Consider the following 8,485-nt stretch of genomic DNA (forward strand, 5'->3'; position numbering starts at 1 on the left):
AGTCTATCAGTTTGAACATTAAATATCTTTGTAATGTATTCAATTGAATATAGGTTGTGAATGATTTGCAAATTATAGTGTTACACAGCGCCCCAACTTCATTGGAATTGGGTTTTGGATACTATGACATTGTAATGCTATTCTACTCCAGACCATCTACTATAGTGTGACTTCTGTTTGCCATTTTTGACAGCATATTTATAGTATAACTTTTTTATACTATTTTGGACAAACAAAATATAGTATGATTTTTACATCTTATTTTTGGACAGCATACTATACTGTGACATTTTTATGCTATTCTGGACCACATACCATAGAATGACATTTTTCAGCTATTTTGGACAGCATACTATTGTTTTACTTTTTTATGCTATTTTGGATGGCACACTATACAAGAAGTTTTTAAAGCTATTTTGGACGACATAATACAATATTCCTTTTTTACGCTATTTTGGACGATATGCTATAATGTGACTTTGAACAACATGCTATACTAACATTTTGATGTGATTTTGAACTATGTACAACAGTATGACGTTTTGGTGCGATTTTGAATAACATGCTATAGTACGACTTTTTGGTGCAGTTTTGGAAGACATGCTATAGTATAACATTTTGGTGTGATTCTGAAGGACTTACTAGAGTATGACTTTGTGGCGCAAAGTTGAACAACATGCTATAGTTGGACTTTTTGGTGCGATTTTGGACGACATGCTATAGTATGGCATTTATGTGCGATTTTTGAGGGACATGCTATAGTATGACGTTTTGCCGCAAATTTGAACAAAATGCTGTATTATGACTTTTTGCCGCGATTTTGAACGACATGCTCTTTGTGACATTTTTGTTAGATTTTTGACAACATGCCATAGTATGACATTTTGGTGCGATTTTGGACAACATACTATGGAATTATATTTTTGTGTGATTTTGGACGACATGCTAGTGTGACATTTTGGTGCGATTTTGAAGAACATACTATAGTATGACTTTTTGCGTGTGATTTTGGACAATTTGCTTTGGTAAAACATTTTGGTGCAATTTTGAACTATGTACAATAGTATGACGTTTGGATGCGATTTTGCACTACATACTATAGTATGACATTTTTGTGTGATTTTGGACAACATGCTCTAGTATGACATTTTTTTTGGTATAGTATGTCCTTTTCAGCTGTTGTATTGAGACACGTTTTTGCCATACTATACTATGTCGTTTTCAGACGATTTTTTTTTTATTTACTATAATATGACATATTTGGCCGTTTTTTGGACATGGTATTCTATGACATGGTTTAACTTGCTATATTATGGTGTTTTCAGCTGGTTTTCGGACATGGCCATTTTTTTGCCATGCTTTACTATGTCATTTTCAGGAGATTTTTTGAAGTGCTATAATATGACGTTTTTTGGATGGTTTTTTTTTTTTTTTTTTGGCGATGCTATACATTTGGAGACCAGCCAAGAAAGGAAACTCGCACCCAGATCTAAACCAAAGCTGCTCATTCCCCCCGAGGGAGATGAACCCCTTCATAAACATGCAAACGGCCACACCATGGCTCATGATCATGTTTAATATATTCATGAATCAGCAGTTGCAGCCATTTGAGCAACCATTGACAGGAAACTACATGCATGAAAACTCACCAGCAGCAGGACGAGGACGTTACTACCCAAACATGACACCCCAAGCAGGAGGAGGAAGTTTCTACTCGCCACCCCAAGGCCATCCAATGAGGAGAGACAGAGATTGGAGAGTGATTACGCTACGGACCTCCAGATAAAGAGAAACAACAGATCATTGTGTGCGCTTTTGCCTTATCTTGCTAAGACTCTGTGTTAGACGGTATGTGTTACTCCTCTAAAAGGGAGTTAGGTGACTGTTGCTTTTGATTTACACTTTTGACAGTTTTATGTTAAAATAAAGGCAGCTTCAAGCAGTTTTAACCTGTTTATACCATCCCTGGGTGCTCACCTTTTCATTCTTCTGAGAATCTGGTGAGTGGCTAAAAGACAAAAACAAGAAAAAATCAAACAGGTTGCTGGACAAAAGAAAAAGTTTCAGTTTGCTGCTTGGCTTTGACCGACCATGAGTGAATAAAAACTCACGAAAACATCCAGGGAGGCTAGTACCAGAGCTACTCCCAGAGCCGCCCTGCATCCCCCAAGAGGGGAGAGACAGGAGAGGCTTTTTTTGACATGCTATATTATGGTGTTTTTAGCCGTTTTTGCAACATTCTATGCTATGGGGTGTCTTGGCACACTATTTTATGCAATTTCAGCTGTTCAGCTGTTTATTGGACATGTCACATTTTGACATTTTTTGCCATACTATAGTATGGCATTTTCGGGCGTTTTTTTCTACATGCTGTATTATGGTGGTTTTGGCTGTTTTGTAACATTCTATACTATGGCGTGTCTCGGCACTCTGTTTTTTGCAGTTTTCAGCTGTTTTTTGGACATGTCACATTTTGACATTTTTCGCCATACTATAGTATGGCATTTTCGGGCATTTTTTCAAGATGTTATATTATGGTGTTTTTGACTGTTTCTGCAAAATTCTATACTGTGCCGTGTTTCGGCACGCTATTTTATTAGGTTTTCAGCTGTTTTTTGGACATGTCTCATTTTGAAATTTTTTGCTAGACAATAATATGGTATTTTCGGGCATTTGTTCAACATGCTATATTATGGTGTTTTTGACCTTTTTTGCAAAATTCTTTGCCATGCCATGTTTTCGGCATGTTATTGTATGTGGTATTAAGCTGTTTTTTGGACATGTCACATTTTTCAATTTTTTGCCATACCATAGTGGGGCATTTTCAGGTGTTTTGTCAACATTCCAAATTATGGTGTTTTTGGCCCTTGCAACTTTCTATGCAATGGCATGTTTCCGCAGGCTATTCGAAGCGGTTTTACACTATGTTTGGCCGTTTTTGCACCATTCTATGCTATGGCTTGTCTTGGGACACTATTTCATGCAGTTTTCAGCTTTTTACGGGACGTCATATTTTGACATTTTTCGCCATACTATAAGTATTGCCTTTTCGGTTGTTTTTTCAATATTCCAAATTATGGTGTTTTTGGCCCTTTTTGCAACGTTCTCTGCAATGGCATGTCTCTGCAGGCTATCCTAAGCAGTTTTAAGTTATTTTTGGGACTTGTCAAATTTTATCTTTTTTTGCCATACTATAATATTGCATCTTCGGCCATTTTTTCAACACGCCAAATTACGGTGTTTTTTTTTTTTTTAACAGTTTTTGAAACTTTCTATACAATGGCGTATCTTGGCAGGCTATTCTAGGCCATTCCCAATAGTTTTTGTGATATGTCAAATTTTGCCATTTTTTGCCATACAGTAGTACTGCATTTTTGATCATTTTTTCACATGCCAAATTATACTGTTTTTGGCCCTTTTTGCAAGCGTCTGTGCTATGGTGTGTCTTGGCAGACTATTCTAGGTAGTTTCCAGCTGTTTTGGGTAAATGTTAAATTTGACATTTTTCGTCATACTATAGTATTATATTTTCAGTGATTTATTTAACATGCCAAATTATGGTGTTTTTGGCCCTTGCAACTTTCTATGCAATGGCATGTCTCTGCAGCCTATTCTAAGCGGTTTTCTGCTATTTTTGGCCGTTTTTGCGCCATTCTATGCCATGGCTTGTCTTGGGACACTATTTCATGCAGTTTTCAGCTTTTTACGGGATGTCATATTTTGACATTTTTCGCCATACTATAAGTATTGCCTTTTTGGATGTTTTTTTCAATTTTCCAAATTATGGTGTTTTTGGCCCTTTTTGCAACTTTCTCTGCAATGGCATGTCTCTGCAGGCTATCCTAAGCGGTTTTAACTTATTTTGGGGACTTGTCAAATTTTATCCTTTTTTTGCCATACTATAGTATTGCATCTTCGGCCATATTTTCAACACGCCAAATTACAGTGGTTTTTTTTTACAGTTTTTGAAACTTTGTATACTATGGCATATCTTGGCAGGCTATTCTAGGCCATTTCCAACAGTTTTTGTGATATGTCAAATTTTGCCATTTTTTGCCATACAGTAGTACTGCATTTTTGATCATTTTTTCACATGCCAAATTATACTGTTTTTGGCCCTTTTTGCAAGCGTCTGTGCTATGGTGTGTCTTGGCAGACTATTCTAGGTAGTTTCCAGCTGTTTTGGGTAAATGTTAAATTTGACATTTTTTACATTTTCGGTGATTTATTTAACATGCCAAATTATGGTGTTTTTGGGCTTTTTGTACTTTTCTCTATAGTGGCATGTAGGCTTTTCTGTGCTATTGAAGACGTATAGCATGTCAATGAAGTTATATTTTGAATGCCCCTGAAAACCACTGAACACATAACAGCTTGTAGAGGTGCATCATAGTAATCAAAGTGGTAATGAAAGCAAAGAAAGGCCAAAAACATCATAATTTAGCAAGTCAAAAACATGACAAAAAAAGTCAAATTTTTACCAATGGCTGAAAATGACATAGGATAGCTTATAGATACCCGTCTGAGCATACAACGTGGAAATCAAGGCCAAAAAAGGCCAAAAACCTCATAATTTAGCATCTCAAAATAATGATGAAAAGGCAATAGTATAGTATGGTGAAAAAAGTCAAATTTAGACCACTCCTAAAAATGGCTGAAAACAACATATAATACCTTGCATAGTTCCGTCATAGCATACAAAGTGTAAATCAAGACCAAAAAAGGCAAAAAAAAAAAACTCATAATTTAGCATGTCAAAAAAATTACGAGAAAGGCAAGAGTATAGTATGGCGAAAAAAGTCAAATTTTGACCGCTCCTAGAAAAGGCTGAAATCAACACAAAATAGCTTGTACAGACCCGTCATAGCGTATAAAGTGGAAATCATGGCCAAAAAAGGTCAAAATCCTCAAAATTTAGAATGTCAAAAAAATGACGAAAAAGACAATAGTATAGTATGACGAAAAATGTCAAATTTTGACCGCTCCTAAAAATGGCTTAAAATGACATAGAATAGCTTGTAGAGACCCGTTATAGCGTATAAAGTGGAAATCAAGGCCAAAAACAGCCACAAACATCATAATTTAGCATGTCAAAAAAATGATGAGAAAGGCAATAGTATAGTATGGCAAAAAGAGTCAAATTTTGACCACTCCTAAAAATGGCTGAAAACAACATAGAATAGCTTCTAGAAAACCATCATGACATACAAAGTGGAAATCAAGGCCAAAAAAGGCCAAAAACATCATAAATTAGCATGTCAAAAAAAATGATGAGAAAGGCAATAGTATAGTATGGCGAAAAAAGTCAAATTTTGACCACTCCTAAATATGGCTGAAAACAACATAGAATAGCTTCTAGAAGCCCATCATAGCATACAAAGTGTGAAACAAGGCATAAAAAGGTCAAAAACATCATAAATTAGCATGTCAAAAAAAATGACTAAAAAGGCAATAGTATAGTATGGCGAAAAAAGTCAAATTTTGACCACTCCTAAAAATGGCTGAAAACAACATAGAATAGCTTGTAGAAACCCATCATAGCATACAAAGTGGAAATCAAGGCCAAAAAAGGCCAAAAACATCATAAATTAGCATGTCCAAAAAAATGACTAAAAAGGCAATAGTATAGTATGGCGAAAAAAGTCAAATTTTGACCACTCCTAAAAATGGCTGAAAACGATATAGAATAGCTTCTAGAAACCCGTCATAGCATACAAAGTGGAAATCAAGGCCAAAAAAGGCCAAAAACATCATAAATTAGCATGTCAAAAAAAATGATGAGAAAGGCAATAGTATAGTATGGCGAAAAAAGTCAAATTTTGACCGCTCCTAAAAATGGCTGAAAACAACATAGAATAGCTTCTAGAAACCCATCATAGCATACAAAGTGGAAATCAAGGCCAAAAAAGGCCAAAAACATCATAAATTAGCATGTCAAAAAAAATGATGAGAAAGGCAATAGTATAGTATGGCGAAAAAAGTCAAATTTTGACCGCTCCTAAAAATGGCTGAAAACAACATAGAATAGCTTCTAGAAACCCATCATAGCATACAAAGTGGAAATCAAGGCCAAAAAAGGCCAAAAACATCATAAATTAGCATGTCAAAAAAAATGATGAGAAAGGCAATAGTATAGTATGGCGAAAAAACTCAAATTTTGACCACTCCTAAAAATGGCTGAAAACAACACAGAATAGCTTCTAGAAACCCATCATAGCATACAAAGTGGAAATCAAGCCCAAAAAAGGCCAAAAACATCATAAATTAGCATGTCAAAAAAATGACGAAAAAGGCAATAGTATAGTATGGCGAAAAAAAGTCAAATCTTGACCGCTCCTGAAAATGGCTGAATATCATGTCGATACGTGATAGCATGTGAAAAAAAAAATAGCCAAAAAACTCATATAGCATTTTGAAAAAAATTGACTGAAAACAATTATGTTGAAAAATGTCATTCCCAAATATAACTGCTAAAAACCACATAAAATAGCTTTTTGATACATTTCATATAGAATGTCAAATAAATGTCCGAAAACATTGTAATATAGCATGTTCAAAAAATGACCAAAAACAACATAGTATAATAGAATTTAGAGTCTAAATATTCAGACTCCAACCCCAGACCTGCGAGAGAGTGACTTACTTAAGAGGTAAGGTGTCTTTTTTTTCTGAGTGATAGATACCCAACAGTTTCTACTTTCACAGTTGACCAGACCAGGACTTAAATGCTCTATCACTCGGGCAGAGGGAACGTCTCTGACCCATCCCCTCTTGGAAGATCTAGGGCGGCTCTGGGATTACCTCTGGTACTACCCTTCCTGGGTTTTTATTTACTCATGGTTGGTGAAAGCCAAGCAGCAAAATGAAAGTTTGCTTTTGTTTAGCAACCTGTTTATTTTTTGTCTTGTTTTTGTCTTTTAGCCACTCACCAGATTCTCAGAAGAATGAAACGGCTAACACCCAGGTTAAACAGGTTAAAACTGCTAGAGGCAGCCTTTATTCAAAGATATTAATGCTAAAAAAAAAACAAGCAACAGTTACTTCACTCCCTTTTACATGAGTTACATATACCGTCTAACACAGAGTCTAAGCAAGATAAGGCAATAGCACAAAAAGCGCACACACAATGATCTGTTATTCCTCTTTATCTGGAGCTCCGTCGCATCATCACTCTCTCCACTATCCGTCTTTCCACATTGGCTGGCCGTGGGGTGGCGTGTTTGAGTAGAAACTTCCTCCTCCTGCTTGGGGTTTCATGTTTGGGTAGTAGCCTCCCCCTCCAGCTGTTGGGAGTTTTCACTCCTCCACATAGTTTCCTGTCAATGGTTGCACAAACTGTTGCTGATTCATGAACATATTAAACATGATCATGAGCCACAGCGCGGCCGTTTGCATGTTCATGAAGGGGCTCATCTCCCTCGGGGGGAATGAGAAGCTTGGGTTCGGATCTGGGTGCGAGTTTCCATTCTTGGCTGGTCTTCCAAGGTATAGCATCTCCAAAAAACGGCGCAGCCGTTTGCATGTTCATGAAGGGGCTCATCTCCCTCGGGGGGAATGAGAAGCTTCGGTTCGGATCTGGGTGCGAGTTTCCATTCTTGGCTGGTCTTCCAACGTATAGCATCTCCAAAAAAAAAAAAAAAAACGTCCAAAAAACGTCATGTTATAGCGCTTCAAAAAATCTCCTGAAAATAACATATTAAGGTATGGCAAAAAAAGGTCAAAATAAGAAATGTCCAAAAAGCAGCTGAAAATGACCTAATACAGCATGTCGAGTAACGTAATCGTACAGCACGTCCAAAAAAATGGCAAAAAAAGGCATATTATAGCATGTCAAGAAATGGCCTGAAAACGACATAGTATAGTATGGCAAAAATTGTCAAAATACAACATGTCCAAAAAACAGCTGAAAACAACATAATGTAGTATATCAAATACTATAGTAGTATATCATAGTATAGCATGTCCAAGAAATGTCCAAAAACATTATATTATTGCATGTCAGAAAATCGTTTGAAAACAACATTGGTGAGGTTGTGCCCTAAATCCCCTCTCTGCCTTTTCATGATTTTAAATGACATGCTATACTATGACATTTTGCCAATATTTTTGACAACATGTTATAATATTAACGTTTTTTTCATGATTTGTGATGACATGCTATAGCATGATATTTTTTGATGATCTGTGACAATATGCCATACTATGACTTTTGGGGGGATTTTTGATGACCTGCTTTACTATGGCGTTTCATGATTTTTTTATGACATACTATACAGTGACACTTTTTCATGATTTTTGACGACATGCAATCTGACACTTTTTGATAATAATTGAAAACATAATACACTATCACGATTTTTTTTATGATTTTTGAAGACATGCTGTACTATAACAGTTGTTTTATGACTACACTTAGATTTCTATGACAATGTTATGGCATATTATATTATGACATATTTTTATGGCATACTATGATATTTTATGA

This window comes from Plectropomus leopardus, chromosome 15 (genome assembly GCF_008729295.1).
Source record: "Plectropomus leopardus isolate mb chromosome 15, YSFRI_Pleo_2.0, whole genome shotgun sequence".
Classification (NCBI taxonomy): domain Eukaryota; kingdom Metazoa; phylum Chordata; class Actinopteri; order Perciformes; family Serranidae; genus Plectropomus; species Plectropomus leopardus.